This window comes from Grus americana, chromosome 2 (genome assembly GCF_028858705.1).
Source record: "Grus americana isolate bGruAme1 chromosome 2, bGruAme1.mat, whole genome shotgun sequence".
NCBI lineage: Eukaryota > Metazoa > Chordata > Aves > Gruiformes > Gruidae > Grus > Grus americana.
In genome coordinates, this window is record NC_072853.1 from 78,933,872 (window position 1) to 78,951,666 (window position 17,795).

The 17,795-nt window shown below is 38.3% G+C and overlaps 1 protein-coding gene across 18 annotated transcripts in view; it reads right to left on the reverse strand.

Annotated features, from left to right (window-relative positions):
- The window catches only part of SEMA5A (semaphorin 5A), a 356,558-nt gene that overhangs the window by 267,466 nt on the left and 71,297 nt on the right, over positions 1–17,795 (reverse strand). The window lies entirely within an intron of this gene.

Here is a 17,795-nt window from a genome sequence, read left to right on the forward strand (position 1 = left end):
TCCACGGCAAAATTCAGGTGGGCAAAACTTTAGTATTCTTTCATCTTTCCATAAAATAGAAAGTTCAAGAGAAAAATGCAGTTACTATCTAATGTCTCAAAACAATAGAAAAGACATTTTCAAGAAAAAGAGATGCATCATTAAGAACACTTCAAGATTTAACCCATTTTGTAGGAATGACAAAGACAATATAAACATTCAAAAAATTATCTTGTTGTTTTCTTTATTGAAACAAAGAAGGTACTGCTAATCAATTAAGTGCTACCTTTACTTGAAACAGCAAGACAGGAATCACATAGCAGTTTCCTGCTCTCAACACCTCAACCAAAAGGTACTTCGCTTCAGAAGTAAGAAACAATAATAGTCCATCCAATTTAAGCATTTGTTTCTTTGATTGAGAATGTCTACAGCACAGAACAAATACACTAGCAATCAACAGTTCACCCTTGAACCTAATCAGAGACATCAGGCAAAAAGGAGTCATTGTTCCACTCTGTTTACTCGCTTATATAAAGTGACTGTACAAGATGACTGGAAGTGCTTACAATTTTTATCCAGTGCTTTTCTGACCTATGAAAGTCTCAGGAAATCTGCTGAATACATAAGCAGTACTGCCTAAAAACATTTTATAGCAAGGAAACATCATATGAGCAAGAACTCTCCAGGTTAGACAACAAAGATCCAGATTTAACTTCACTACATCAAAATTTCTCATGACCCCCCTGCTCCCACCACCAAGTACTTCAGATTTTTATCATTTACATATTTTCTCCTAAATTAAGAATTTATATCACATGCACACATATACACACCCCTTTGCAAAATTCAGCAACATCAAACTCTGCTGTAGAAGTTGCCAAGAGCAGATTTAGATAGTGTTCTCCATGGCATGGGGATCAACTGAAGCTAAAGGATGGAAGGTCACTTTGAATTTCATAGTCCAAGGTCATAGGTGAAGCTTATATTGCTGAGAAGACATTGCACTACCTTTTCTTTGCCTGCCACTTTTCAGAAAGGCAAGAACAAAATTAAATCTCGGAAGAGGACCAAGTTCTGCTTTTTATATTACTATGTATCAGAGAATACTTGAACATCTCAGTACAACTACCCACCACCCGTGCACACTGATGACAAAGTACTCTGAGACATTCAGTCTGTCAAGTAATTAATTATAATTATTACCATGCAGTAAGTTCTACAGACAACTACAAGCAACCCATCTCTAAGTTGCGGTGTGCTAGGGATTTATGTATGCACTCACTACACCAGAATGTGCAGCTGAATTATTATGCTTTGAAACATTATAAAGAAGGCTGTGTACCTCAATTTTTCTAAACAAACCTGACATTACTAGTGCTTTCTATATGTACTTCAACCTATTCACTGTCCTCTCACCACTCATTTCACAATTCATATTTTTACATAAACACCTCAGATTTTATTTTAGCAAAATAAAAGCTTTAGAAAGTTTATTTTAATTCTGATCTTAAGAATTACCTAGACAAAACTGGAAAGCAGAATCTGAATACACCTTACTGATTTAGGGAAAACATGCGTACCCAGAGAAACAAACTTGTAAAGCTTGTATTTCTACAGATTCATAACTTGCTTCCCTTATACCTCTTAATATGGCAACCCTACGACTGTGGTGGCACTCTCATCAGGCACAATACAGCTGTTGGTAGGATAACACCAGAAATTAGCCTAAGTATTTATTTAGTTTAGCTAAAGTTAGGCTAACTCAACCTACATAGCCCACATAAATCTTATAGAAATTGTAAATTAAGCCACAAAAATCAGAAGACTTACTGCAAAAACCACATCGTTTATTTTTTTTTATTTGGGGGTATATAACCATGTTTTAGTTTACTTTTGCTTTGGTTTAGCATCATTTGCTCCCTGCCTCTGTCTCATACCCTTTCCTTTCAAAATGACTTCTGAAACTGATGACCAGTTTCAATCTAACACAAAAACTTTCATTAAAATGGCCAGGCAAAACAAGAGACAAACTCACTTTCCAAATAGCTGTTTCTCCCTTCTCCCAGTGACAAACACAGGCACACAAGAGGGGAATTGAGCCATGGTACATTTTATTTGCCCAGAAACACGTTAATTTAAAAGAATGGGGAAAAAAACCTTCTGCAAATGGATAAAAATATACATAGGTTTGTACTAGTGGAAGTTTTCCAGAAATCTTCACTAGATTTAATAATTTTAAACACATCGGAGTGCTGTTTCCCACTGCTGTTGGAATATGGCACTGAAGTCCTCGGTACAAGCAAGACGTATGATTAAGTCTGGTGGGGGGCAGAGGGCAATGCACGTGCAGTTAACAGTCTTCACTGTCATATGGATACGGGCACCACTCTCACATCTGTCTAGTATATTTGGAAAGATATTTGGCTACACACTGAATTGAGCAAAGAAATAATCGTAGCACGTCTAGACACCATGGCTCGTCTGCATGCTGAGACTTCCCACTTCGGTCATAACAGCAGAGCACTGCTCGGGCAGGGCGCCACAGCAGCAACCTTGCCTCTCCCAGTCAGCTGGAAGCTTGCCCGGGCACCCAAGGTTTTCATACAATACCAAATGGCAACCATTGCTCACCTCGCAAGGCAAAAAAGGGTGCTGAAAGGGATAAGAACATGCCTGTTCCACCAGCCACCCTTGGCTTTTACTCCACAGAGATCACAACCTGAGCTGCTCCAAGTGACTTCTGCTGATGTTCATGGGGCTGAAGTAAAAGTGTCAGCAGCACCAGGGAGATGGGGTTTTTCCCCACTTCAGTGCTCTCACACTCTACGCAACGCTGCGGAGTTGAGCACATATAAGTAAACATTATGTACTGCCTAAAATATTATTGAAAAAATTATTTGCTTTTGTTGCTATCTGGCAGCAGGAGAGAAAATAACGTCAAAACTGAAAGTGTACCAAAATTGAGAGGGAGGAAGGAAAATAATAATAAAAATACAAATATCCTCTCTCCCCTTCCTCCAAAAACCACTTGCATTATGCAAATATATCCCACTTTCAGGGATGAATCAACGATGAATGGTTGAACAGCTGCTATATACAACCTTGTGCTCCTGCTACAAAAAACTAGCATTTCTCCTTATAATGTATGCTAGCTAATATTACTACTTATCTGTCTCTTTTCATGCTGAAGGCGTCCTCACATAAGGAAAGAGATCTCATTAAATCCAGCTTATTTGCTGGACTAAAGAACGGATGTGGAAAGATGGCAATTATTAAGCTAAATCTAGGTATAAGGAACATGAAAGAAATAGGAATACCCTTCTTACAGAGCTGCATTTTGTTTACATGCCTTTCAAATCACAATATTGAGTAAAGTAAAACCAAAACAAAATAAATGTAGGAATTCTTAGGGAAATAGGCAGAAAAAAAGAAAAATTAACAACGTCCTTGATCGTATCCCAGTCACCACTGTTTGAGACCACAGAACCACACAAACGCACCCTAAACAGGCAGACGTGCTGCAGAGCAGAAGGTCAGTGCTAGACCTGGTCCCGTACTCCCTCACGTTCAGGGCTGAGAAACGTCCAGGTCTTCACAGATGTGTCTTCTGGTTCAACTCAGAAATCACATCTGGACAAAACAGGAGAGGTACCAGGACTCCCTTAAGCTACAGCATTGTTCTTGCCCTGCTGAACACAAGCTGCAAGTCATGAAGAAACGTGGACATCCACGCACACGTACACATGCTCCCACACGCAAGTCACATAAGCGATAGACCTGACTCACCCAGAGTTTGTCAGGCTTAGTTCATAGGCGTGGTAAATCCAACAATCAGAACACAAGACACTCACAGTCCATATGAAGATCATCTTTGGAGAAAAGAAGAAAAAGAAGAGTCCTATAAAGCAGACTCATTCTGTTTGCTGTTACACATGCCAATGCACAAGAATATGAGCCCTGGTCATATTCTGCATATTGCTAGCTATACTACCCGCTATGGTACCTTTTTTCTAGTTTTACTGAAAAAGAAGGTCTTGACAAAGAAAATTAGATTCATGAATTACCCACAACTTTAACTCTATACACAGTATCACTTTACTCTTCACTAGGCCAAAATAAGAATAAACGTAGAGACTGGAGTGCCAGGACGGGAAATGTATTGCTGACAGCAAAGCATAGATCAGAATACGTGAAGTCATCAGTCAGCCAGAGTTCTCTGGTTGAAAACTATAAAACAGAATGACATAACATTTATGTTGTTTTGCAGGGACTTGAGTAATAATAGTTCATTAAAAGCCACTGAACTTGCCCTATTTACTTGCTTTAACTCCATCTAGGTCAAAATGACAAGACATGTGAGTGTAAATTTAACCTTTTAACTAACCACCACAGATTTATAGTCCAAGAGCAGCACTCAGTTCTTGCCAGAAACCACCATGATTCCCAAAATAGTAATTTTTAAAGTTGAATATATTATTAAGACTGCTGACAGAACAAACAGTATTACCCAGTTTGAAATGGTAGAGATGAAGAAAAACAGTAATAAAAGCAAAATTATTGTGGCCTTGCTCCCACTGAAGTCATGTTTTTCATGAAGACTTGAAAGAGTGGGGAAAACATGGCCTTTACCCAACTTTCTGCAAATTACACAACTGAGTATTTTTATTTAAAATAAATCAGTTCTGATACAACTCTGATCTCCTTGAGTTTGACAGTAAAACTTCTGAAAATATTTATCCTTGAGCGTGACACCATTTATCCTGGTGCTTTTCTGGTCTTTGCCTGAAGTCAATAGGACATTTCAAGTGCTCTGTTGCCACTGGTATTTGCTGTCTACATATCTCCAAACTCTTACATGGTTTCCTGAACCTGAAGTTCATTTGATTTGAATCCAGACAATCTTTTCTAGTTCTAGGATACTGAGAAGAATAACACCTTTCAGCACCTTTCAGCCAAGTTGTGTTAGTACTGACAACACAAGAGGCTGAGAGTTTCATGACCAGAGAAACCAACTTCATAATGAAAGTCAATGAAGAGAATTATTAAATGCTGTAGCATAATGTACATAAGATTTATTTCTGTGCGTGTGTGTATGCATGCTTACAAGACTGAGATAAAAATCAATGTTTCTAGCATTTCTGGGTATCCTTAAGATGAAACTCAATAGATGTGTTGTGTTGGCTTTTCTTTTTTCTTTTTTTTTTTTTTTTTTTTTGGTGGGGGGAAGCAGGGGTGGAGTGGTTTTTTTAATATTGCAGGAAGGATACTATGTAACAATCTTCTTGAGAAATCTCCTTTATTCCCCAAAATGCAACACTGTATTGCTTCAACCTCTTCTACAATTTTCAGCTGTAAGAAAAACACTCTCAACATCATTCCACCCACCTTGATAAGAGCAACTGCCCATGGAATAAAACATTATTCTTCTGGAATTCTGCCAAGTAATTCCATGTCTGATCTAACCGATTCTCACATTTAGGTTGCGCATTCAAAACTGATGTTAGCATGTAAATCTTAAATCTCATTGATCACCATGTAAGTTCTTCAATATCTATGCCAATTTAGAAAAAACAAGCAAAACAGAATACCTTGCAATCTATGCATTTAGGCTCCATGAAACCAAACAGTTGCTCGCCTTCTTTCATTAATGAGTATATGGCTGCTTTATTTTCCAAAGGCAAATAAGCTAAGAAAGGTAAAACCAAAACGATGGGTATCATAGAAGAGAAATCCTGAGCAAAGGCATCTTTAGATATGTAACCATAAAATAATATATTGTGTTTTATCTGAGCTTTTGCAAAAGACAGTGAACCTTTTCAATCTAATTGTAAAAAATTCAAGTGATGCTTAGATGACAGACATCTTTTCAAGAAAAAAAGTCCACAACCCTCAGGAAAACCCTGGTTTTTATTTACTATTGTGAAAGATTTTCTATACTGCAGGATACCAGCTGGTATATTTTCTGTAGCATACTTAATTCAGAGACATCTGCTTGGTAGCGAACCAAGGATGAAGCTTGGGGTTACGAGACCTGGATTATATTTCTGGCTCAGCAACTGATTTGTGGTGTAGCCTTGAGAACCTTGTTCTGTCCCTATCTCACCATTATAAAATGTGAAGATGTCTTTTAACATATCCCAGTTTCTTTAAATAAAATGCAAGTTTTTATGTATCTCAGTGAACTGCATTGTGAAAACTGCAGTGCCATTTAAGAGTGAACTCCTGAGTATAGTGACAATTTCAGGAAAGCTTTATGGTCACGTTCTCTCAGTCAGAGAGCCCAGCTGCCTTCTGGAGAAACAGGACTGAACAGATTCATATAGGTACTGCAGATGCCAAATAATAATGAAAAGACTAATCCTGAATATTGCAGCTGCTGATAATGCTCGTTGCCTAACAATGCAGAAAGTATTACACTCACTATTGCCTACAGCATGGACTGCTACAGAAAAAAAAAAAATAAATGATATGTATTCTGGGACAATCCAAGATGATAGTCTGAAGAGGAAAATAACTCAGTGCATATAGCTTGAGGTTATGAGGAAAATGTCTCCTAATATGCAGCAGGCTCCCATAATTGTGCAGCTGAAGTAATAATACCCCAACAAAATGCCATTACAATGTACAGTGTTTAACAACTGTGCCAGTTTTCACGCATGTCGGTTTATTCCACAAGCTAGCGTATCCACTTTGTTAGCCTAAATGGTCCGAAATGATTTAAAGAAATAATATCCACTACAATTTAAAGACAGGAGACCATATTAAATCCTGGGTAAGTCTATTAATTTTAATTGTAATGTATCAGGAAAAAAATAGATCTACAGTCTGCTTTTCCAAACGGGAAGAGAGTTCTTAAATGACACTGAGAGGCATGGGGGGTGTTTGGTGCAACCCATCAACAAGCTTCAGAAAAATTGGGTTCCTAGCCCAAATGTATTGGAATCATTTATGATATAAGAATAAGAGAAAGAAAATTAACAAGAGTTTCTTAATCTACAGTGCTTTCACATTCTGCCTCAATTTTTTTTTTTTTTTGCTTAGATTGTTCTCCTTCAATGATGGATGCTTTCCCTTCTTCCATCTCAGCATGCATGAGAGAAAGACAAAACTTAACATATCCATCACCACAGCCAGAACACACAGCACAGTCCATCTGGTACTGTAAATCACAAACTGATAGACGCTCCCCCCTTCCCCCAGCAAGCTTCTTAGCTCTTCCACTCTCTCTTCAGCACGAAGTCAAATGCTGTGAGGGGTTTTTTTCTAGGTGGTTATAGAGGTAGCAAGAACATGGTGATTGTGATCTAGACATATTCCAAGACTTGTCTGAAATATTCTTACCGAGGGCCAAATGTTTTCCCCATCAGCAGTGAAAGCATTCAACGCTTTGGCATTCTTCTAGCAGCCTATCCCTCCCTGTGCCACCCAACATGCAGGCACACTCCCATCTCCTTGGCTGCTTGAAGTGCTGAAGCAATCACAAATGCCTCAGGCAAAGCAAAGATACAGAGGTAAACACTTTTCCCGGGCATCATCCCAGGGCAGACACACATAATAATTTCCAAGCTCCTCCTCAACGGGTTATCTTTTTCTTGTGTTCAGTACTAACAAAAGTAAGGAAAGAGAAGAGTTTAATGTACAAGTAGGAATCCTGTCAAGAATTTCATTACAACACCTAGTTTGTCATAAGCTGTTATTAAAAGCAAACGTCTACTATCCCCTGCTGTGCACTCAGCTTAAGTGACAAAGCAGGCAGGAGATCCCAGAATTATTCCGTACTGTGCCCACAGTTAACTTCTTTTAACAGCCCTCCTTGCCCTCCTCCAGTGTCTCCAGTCTTCACAGAATCTATACTTACTTTCAAGTGGCGTATTACACCTGCTTTTTTTTTTAACTTTTTTTTTTTAAATCACTACGTACAGCATAAAGTACATGATTCTGCATTCACCACACTGATGTCCTACGTGCTCACCTCAGGCAGCAGAAAAAGAACACCGGGATCTCATTTTGCTCCTGCATTGCGAGTCTGCTTGAGATACCCACACTTCATGTGAAAACATAAGAGAAAGCAAGAGGTTTTGGTAGCTGGTGCTGGGGATGACCTGGAGTTTTTGAACAAGCAGTTGGGAGCACTTATGTAGAAAAGTATACAAAGACATTAAGCATGCTTTCCTGAGAGGTGTTTATTAAAATGCAATGTTAATGTCAGTATCTGGTATTGTTTCTCATTATCTTTGACAATTCACCAAGCAACACTTAGAATTTAGATGTTAATTCACAACTTAATAGTATGAATCACAAACACATACAGCACTAACTGCAGCAAACTGCCCAATAAACTGGAAACTCTATTAGAAATGCCTTTAGGAATATTCAACAACTTGAATTGTGACACAGAAGATTTTGCTTACTAGGACTAGATGGGAGGATGCATGTCCTGTCTGCAAGTACTTGTACGATTCCGCCGTTTCTGATCACTTGTAATTATATAAGAAGAAAAAGGCATTTGATTTAGAACATCTGCACCAGAGCAAGTCCCTAAAATTTTCCTAGAACAAGTGCAGGAAATAAATAGCACAAACAAGGAAAAGAAAGAACTGACACACCCAGACTTGATGTGGAAATCCTGATGTTAGGACTGGTACTCCTTTCAGAAATACAAACAATACTGCTGGAAAAGCTGCCATGTTCCAAAGTTCTCATCCTCCTTCAAAGGTAAGAGAACTTGAAACAATGCAACAAAGCGAAGAGAAATGTGCACCGGAAATAAATCTGCAAGATAATCATGCTTTGTCTGAGACAAGCTTCAAACTCCACCACTGACTAAATACATACACTTGGTGCCCATGCTGCATTTGTCAGTGCTTTTACCCATCCCACATCTTATTATCTAATTCTCTACCCCAAGGTCTGAATTTTTTCAAAACAAATTAATTTGGCTCTCACATTACATTGTGCTGGAAGATGTATTCATACATAGAGATTGTAAAGGAAAATTAGACCACACAGAAAGGTATACTAAATTATCCCAGATAAAAACAATGTTAAAATGGGATTTAAACAGAATAACATTAAAGTAATAGGGTAAAAAAATACATATCATTTTGAAAAAAAAAGTACTAATTTACAATCATTATCACAGATGAGATGAAACTGAACAAAAATGTGAAAGCATCCGGAAATGTGAAAGCACATTTAAACTCCCAGACCACTTCAAATTTCTGCTTTACTTATGCCATGCATTAATTGTGCATATAAATATTGCTTGTAGCTCCAGATAAGATGCAGCTGCATTTTAAGAACATTTTGAGTTTCTTTTATTTTTTTCATTGTTTTTCTCATTTTGATTCTCTTAAGAAAAAGATTTCATGGTGAAGCCACTGCTTTCACAAATATGAGGAATATATTACACACAATTCACTTTTGAGGGTTTTGTCAGGTATCTGAAGGTTGGGTTTTTTTATAATTTAGAGAACAAGTTGCAAGGATATATTTCACAGCTCCCTTACAACCTTGTCCTAAGGAAGCATTCTTACTCTCTCATCCAGAAATCTGATTAACTACAAAGACCCTTTTGAATTACCTGTTAACAGATTAACAGAAATGTCTAATTCCTCTAGTCACAACACACAGACTATTTCTGTCCGTTTTCGTGCATGACGCCTCCACCTCCCCGGGGTTTGGAGCTGTGCCCTTTGTTCCGCCATCATGACACCATGCAGTCAGTGCACGGTCCAGAAGCGCACATCACTTTGCACATTCAGCAGGTCCCACTGGTCCTCTCCCTCAGTAATTTCTGAGCAATGGTGAAAATTCTGATTAAACAGAATTCTAACTCAAACTTCTCCTTCCTTTAAACAGCAGGAAGAAGGACTTAACCAAAAGGGAAAATTTACTTGTAAATATGCAACCTTGACTTACTGGAAGCCTTAGCGTCCTAGCAGGGCACTCAGCAATGTTTCACCAGACTCTGTAGAAGCCTCTTTGCTTTGCTCTGTCTCAATCAACTTAAAATGATGCAGCTATTTGAACTAGTCTCAGGACTATACTATGCTGTTAATAGAAAAATATTTGCTTCCCCAAAATCACTCTATTTAATAAATAAACAAAACTAATATTTGTGTTGGCTTGTCTTTTTCCCCCTCCTCCATTTTTGCTTATTTTCTTATCTCCCCAGTCCTTTCTCGGTGGTGGAAAAGAAACCAAAACCAGTTCAGCTGATACTGCTAGCCAAATAAAGTCAAAATATGACAAAAATCAACAGATGTCTTTGATTTTGTTTGTGGCCATACATTTCTATGCAAAGAGTTATCTTCAGGTGGTTCCTCTAGTGATACAATAGAGTCAAGATTCAAGTCACAGTCTTAACTGTGTTGCATTTGGGGAACTTGGTCTCTGATAGACCAAATGCACACCCCACTCCCTCCTCCAGTTATCAGTTAGAATGGAGCTTATAGGCATAAACACAAAGCAAAAGCTATATACTCCTGTGGCTCTGTAATTCCTTACCCTCCTATATCCACTACGTAACAGCTCAGAAAAATCCTAACAATGAAAGACAGCAATAAACACTTCTTGATATGCTGGTTTTAGCTATACAGGCTGTCTTCCTTTTATACAGAGTATAAGGATCACCTGCTTTTATATTAGGTACTCAAGAAAACACTTTATTTTCATATATAACATTCATGGGAAAGCACTGCATACCTGTAAACGCAAAAGCAGATCCCATTTGAGAGGCGGGCATTAAAGGCAGAGGAGAGAAGAGGAGAAAATCCTGGTTCTCTAACTGAAGGAAATCAAAACTAATATTGAAATAGAAAGGATAAGACAAATCATCAAGTGGGAGGTTAATAAACTCAGCACCAAGTATCTTGTTTACGCTAACACACTTAAAACTGCAACAAGAGACAGTGCTATTTGCTGTTTCCTGACAAAGTCCCAATTCATACCTCGTTCCTGCATCTCTTGAAACATCCATAAATCAGAAGAGTCATTACAGACAACTGGTTACTTAATAATTCAAGTAGTAGGCCATATGCGCTATGGTTTCTTTTTTTTTTTAAATATGGTAGAATTTACTACAATTTCTAACAGAGGATATATCACTGGGATTTAAGACATATGTTGTTTTTTTTCAGATTCAGAGCTTTGCTTGCAGTTTGCAAATTAAAATCAGCTTTCTCAATAAAAGCTAAAGTTAATAAGTGAAGTCTAAAAAAGAAAGTTATAGTCATCACAATATTGCCTCTATAGCCTATTGAGTGACACCTTTAGAAACGTCAAAGTCTTTCGACAGCAGTATGGCAAAATTAACAAGCTCTTTTTCCAGGCATCTCATGTGTACAATGGGATGCAAAGTCAATAAAAGCAGTTAGTGCTGCTCAACAGCACCTCTGTTCTGATTCCCCAAAGTGCACAGTGCAAATCTTGTGGGAAAACTTGTATAAAAACCTAAGGTAGTTGCCCTCCTAGTACTGCTAACTGTATATGTTATATGCTGCACAGGGACACAGTCTCTTTCTTCAGGCATCTTCTCCCATTCCGCATTAACCTGTTTTCCATCAAACAGATTATGTCAGAGCTTTATTAATGCTCTCTTACTTGCCCCTGTGTGTCAACGATTCAAAGAAAGGAAAAGATGGTAAAAGTCAGAACAATAACATAAGTCTCCCACCCCTTCTTTAGAACATACTCTACAGAAATTGCCTCAGAAGGAACACCACCTTCATTTGCACCAGTTTTCTTTCAATTTATTCTTACAGAAACACTACTTCCAACGTGTGGCCCACCTCCCTAGAGAAAAAAGAAAACAAACTGCTTAAGGATGCCAGAGCTGTCCTCTCGATGGCAAAGGAACAAGGAGAGTTGGAGAGTAGCAACCATGGTAAAATTCCATTCAGGTCACTATAATGCTTATATGCACTATATATGCTTATGCACTATAATCCCACTGGTCTCCACAAAACACCAAACAAACAAGGCTGGAATTCATTCAACTCCAGCCTTTCAATATCTATAATTACTCCCAAAGGACTAATGAGGAAGCCAGTTCTCTGTCTCGTAAGAAATACTGACAGACAATCAGAAAACAAGACACTTGGTATTGCACAGCAGACGAAGTTCGCCCTTAAAATATTGGGAGAGGTAATGAGGGAAGTGGATTTTTAATGAATCCAACATTTCCAGTAATTTCATCCTACGGCAGAAAAACATTCATCTGCTCCATCTTTCTTCTCAGACTGTTCTATTTTTAAACCATCTGTTTCACAAAATGGTTCTATTTATATATTTCAAAATGCAATAAGGCCCTCTGAAACAAATGGGATGTGAGACAAAGAACAGGGGAGAGCTATCTGTCATGTAAGAACAGCTCTGGATGCATTTTGACAACTTGCTCTGTTCAGACAAGTTACATCAATTCCTTCCCAACAAATCAAAAGAGGGTTCCAGACATAGACAAGACAGGCTCATCCCAAGATATGGGTAAACTCTTGCTTACAAGGCAATAATTATGCTTCACCCTCAAGAAAACCGATCAAGATGCAAAACCCTTTCAATTTATTGAAATACTGGATCTTTTTCCCCTTCCACAGAAGATCTAATACTTATGCTCAAAGATACACTGCAGGAATGATCTTTTTTGAAATGCATTGTAGGTATTTGACTTCTTGAACTTCAGATATGATAAAAGTAGTAAATCAGCATCTCTGAAGTCTAACACATCATCACTCCAAATAAATCACCTCTCAAACAGAATTATTCTAGTAAAAGCTCAATTCATGGCCCTCTCTTAAAAGGTTTTTCAGTGGTTTATTGCATTCCTTTAATGATCTAATTTTACAATGTAATTCTTCATTACTTATCTTGGATCATCACCTTAAGCTCTCATTTCAAAGAGCAACAAAAACAAAGGTAAGTTGTTTCCTGGAATTCTCAAGCATTTTTCTGACTAGCAAGGTTGGTCAAATTAAACTTCAAATATCATGGCAACTCTTCTGAAATTCTTTTTAAATATATCATCTGCCACACTTTGGAAGGCAAAGAGTTTTCTCCAACAGATGTTCAAACCAGAAACTGATTTAAAATGCTAGTACCTCATCTTGCAGATGGCAAGCTTTGAGTTCCCTCCTGATTTTTCATTAAAAAACCCCATAACTTAGTCCTGCAAAACAGCTGTAAGAACCACTTCTATGTCATGGATTATTAAACTGAACCAAAAGGTGAAATATGTTTAAAATAAAACAGAAACCTGCAACTCAGTGAAAATCATTCCTTAAGCCCAGCCAGTATTTATTTTTACTAAACTCTCACTAAAGTCCTAAGAAAACTTGGTCACTTCCAGCTACAAAAGGAGACATTATTTAAAGTTATTTCTATGGATGCCAGCATCCCTTTTTGTTGCACTGTTTTCCCATTTTCTAGAATTTCAATTTTAATACTAAGGAGTAGGCAAGCAAAAGAAAGCAGAAGTAAAACCACCACCTAAAAATCCTGAATGCAAGAGACAATTATTTAGTTTTATTTTATGATGTGTGCTTGGATAGGTAAATTGCACTGAATTAGAGAAAGAAATATGCAGGTACTATTTCTGACATCATCTCCCATCAACCTTAAAATTCAAGTATCATTCAAGTATCCTAACATACATACGTGTATGTATATATGTATATACATACACGTGTATGTATATAAAATACAGTGATGACAGAATCACTTATCATAATTATCCAAACAATTATATAAAAAGTCTTAAAATATTTTATCATGAAACAGTGGGAAAAATCAGTCACCAGAAAATTGCAATAACTCTTTCATCCTTAGTTACAAGCATCACATACAATTAGTTCAGAACTCACACCAACAAACATGTTTGTGTTAAGAATAAAAAGTTGTAGTATACATTAAAATAATAATAGTAAGAGTCCCAAGGCAAGATTTTAGAGAAAGTTAGTTTTCTAAAATCCAGGCATTCACACACTGCATTGTCATTTTGGCTTCTACCATAGATGGTGTCTGCAAGAGACTCTCCTTCATCCTGGCCTAGGATGCAATCGGGATACTGAAGTTCAGAATCTCAGAAGCGTCTCAAGTCAAGGCAGGGCAGTTACCTTTGCTAAAGCTTCTGTTCCTGGACTGGGCAAATCAAAGTTCCTTCCTTGTGCAGAGCTAAATACTATGGATCCTACTATTAACATTGCCATTGATAAACAGCATATCTTCAGAGAAAAGTGGAAAAATCTGAAAGCAGCAGCCATGACTCAGAACAATCAGGAAACTGAAGATAAGAATGGAGGGACAACAGAAACAGCAATAACCAACAAGAGGCAGTGTTCAAGGTGTTAACCAGAACAGATACACTTTCTATTAAATGCAAGAAGCAAATATTGCAAAAAAAGGCACAGAAAGGGCCACAATCTCTGTGCCAAGCACAAAAAATCCTGCTCCAATAAACCAATAGTGAGCCTGCAGGAATGATAAAATATTAGGAAACAGCTCATGGGATTACCTACATTGCCATCAAGATGTTTAAACTAATCCATTCGCAGTGTGCCGGTCACAAATTACAATTTACTGAGATCTGATTACAAAAAGCAGCTGTTCCACCAAAATGATGAAAAAACAATGGTCTAGTGACAAGGACCACTGTGTGCTCTGTGTTTGATCCACATTATTTCCCCAGCTAGTAGTCCTCAGAATGTAAATGCAGTGCCCATATGCCTTCCAGAGCACAGGAGGAAAATTCAGCAATGACTCTTTTGTACTCTTTTACAGAAGGCCTGAGCACTAGTTGCACCCCTCTCAACTGCTAGATAACATGATGATGGGACAGCTTCTTCACCTTTGATGTGCCTGAAATGCGTTGCTTACTCAGCCACTATTTACAGTAAGCCTTGTTGTACTTTATAAACCTTCATTTTAAATCAGTTGCAGCCCTCACCATATTATTTAGAAGCTGTAGGAGACACTGCTCTTTTCCCAACATGAACAAAAGCTTTTCAATTTCAGTTTTGAGAAAGCTAAATTCTCCAGCAAACTGGCTGTAGTTTAAGCCTTTCTCCAAGCACTGGTCATAGTCATCAATAATCCACCCCATCACAAGATGAAGGACCAACAGAAGGGTACTTGAAGCAAAACAAAACTTCCTTCCTCTTGAAAAGCGAAACGGAAAAATTAAAAAAAATTTAAAAAGCAAAACATTTAGTGAGAAGTACTAGAGCTCATCTCCACCTAAGTATATCAAGAAGAAGTGGAGACAGCTGAGACATCTAGAAATACTCAGATCATATGTCCAAACACTGCCAGTATCCTCCTCTTTTGTGCCAGACTTCCCATGGGCTGAGCGAGCTGAGGCATAAAAAGGTTAAAGGAAAGAAGGGAACCTAAGGCCAGAATTTAAACTGACCGAGCTGTAATAACAAAGGCACACAAGCTTATACAACAATAACATTTTTATTCTAAAGAAAACATCAGTTTAAAGGAATTTACCTTTTACTTCACACAGATTATATCAACAGAATTTCTTGCTTTCACAATTTTTTTTTTGCACACAGCAATAGGAAAGCTTTTTAAAAAGCAACGTGAAAATAGTGTATAAATGAGAATACTGCTAAACTACAAAATCCCATAGTTAAATCCACACTGGAAACATTGAAAAGTTTTTACAAAGCAACTTTGGACAATGATTAGCATTTTGCCTCTTAGGAAAATTTCCCGAGAAATTAAACAATTTCCTAGAGTTCTGTAATTCCTGGAGGCATAACTGTCTACAAGCAATAGAATTCTTTATTTTTTTAAAAATCTTTGGTAAGTTTTGGGGGTTTTAAGTGATAAGGATGTTCCTCTTTCAGAATGCAGCTTGAGTAACTTCTTACCTCAGCAGCCACTTTTCTAAAGCTGTCTTTCCCCTGCCATCTCCACTACCTTTCCACAACAGGTGAGAATAACGTGCAACATATGCTTTCCACAAACAGGCCAAAGTCACTTTGTGGACAGACATCAGGGTGGGGAACACTACAAGCAGACAATTCTCTCATCCTGAAATACACAAAGCAGCTGAAACACAAAAGCTTTTCTAATGTCTGAATAATCTTCCCACACACACTTTCTAAAGCCTGGTCCTTCAAATTCATCTATGCAAAACGTGCTTGAGAGGTGAAACGCAAAGGATGTGCAATTACTGCAACACTAACCGTGAAACACAGTTGTGGCCTGGTTCTTACTCATTCAGATACATGGCTGTCAACAAGCATTTTCCTAGTACATCTTTTAACTAATACACCATTTCCACCCTCTTTGTGAAGGTTTCAGCTGTTCTTAAAAAAAAAAAAAAAATCTTTCAAGGTCTACATAGAATCATAGATCATAGAATGGTTTGGGTTAGAAGGGACCTCAAAGATCATCTAGTTCCAACCCCCCTGCCATGGACAGGGACACCCTCCGCTAGACCATGTTGCCCAAAGCCCCATCCAACCTGGCCTTGAACACTTCCAGGGATGGGGCATCCACAACCTCTCTGGGCAACCTGTTCCAGTGCCTCACCACCCTCACAATGAAGAATTTCTTCCTAATATTGAATCTAAATCTACCTTCCTTCAGCTTAAAGCCTTGTCCTATCACTCCATGCCATTGTAAACAGTCCCTCTCCAGTTTTCTTGTAGGCCTCCTGGAAATCTGCTAGAAGGTCTCCCTGGAGCCTTCTCCAGGCTAAATAAGCCTAACTCTCTGCTAAAGCCTGCCTTCATAAGAGAGATGCTCCATCCCTCTGATCAGCTTCATGGCCCTCCTCTGGACTTGCTCCAACAGGTCTATGTATTTCCTGTATTGGTGCCCCCAGAGCTGGACGCAGTACTCCAGGTGCGGTCTTGTGAGAGTGGAGTAGAGGGGCAGGATCACCTCCCTCGACCTGCTGGTCACGCCTCTTTTGATGCAGCCCAGGACACGGTTGGCCTTCTGGGCTGCAAGCGCACACTGCCGGCTCATGTTGAGCCTGTCATCCACCAACACCCCCAAGTCCTTCTCTCTCCTCAGGGCTGTTCTCAATCCAGACATGGACTATCTTTTCTTCCCAAACCAACAGCCAATTTTACCTCCAACCTCCCTTTGCAACCAGCCACTGCTGCTAATTTATCATCAGGCCTTTTCCCCACTCAATCCCTCTTAAGAGAAGCTGCATGTCAGCATCTGCAAATACCATCACTGTTCTCCTATTCCTTCCTACGCTAATTTGCTGATGCCTTAAAAATAAAAATCTAGCACAAGCAGAGCTGTTTACAAGACAGCCTTGTTTCACTGTTCCTAGGTACTCCCTTCCATTCATTATCCATTGTTTTGTATTAAGGTGGAAACATTTTGCCTTGTACCAGGTTTCCTCAGTGGTTAACAGAACAGTTCTCATTAGAGCTCTTCATTATTAATTAAGGATGTCCCTTTTGTCCTCTACTTGACGGCACAAACATGACAGTCAAGGACCACCTCATATGATAATTACTTTTTCAAAATAAAATATTCAATAATAAAATATCCTTCATAAAAATCTGCATACAATATTTATAGTGAGCATTCCTATACAGAAAATAGTTTACATGAATATATTTCAAAGCAATGGAGTACAAGGTAAAGAATCCAATATATGTAAGTGACCCAATGCAAGCAATATACATCAGAAGGGGAATCATGGGAAAACAGCAGACTGACCTCAGCTACCAGCACAAATGTAAAACCCAGGAAACGCTGGAGAAGAAATGCCATCTATTAGCTTTTTTTTATGTTATAGGATACAATCTTTAAAGACATACAGTTGTCTAAGCTAAAAA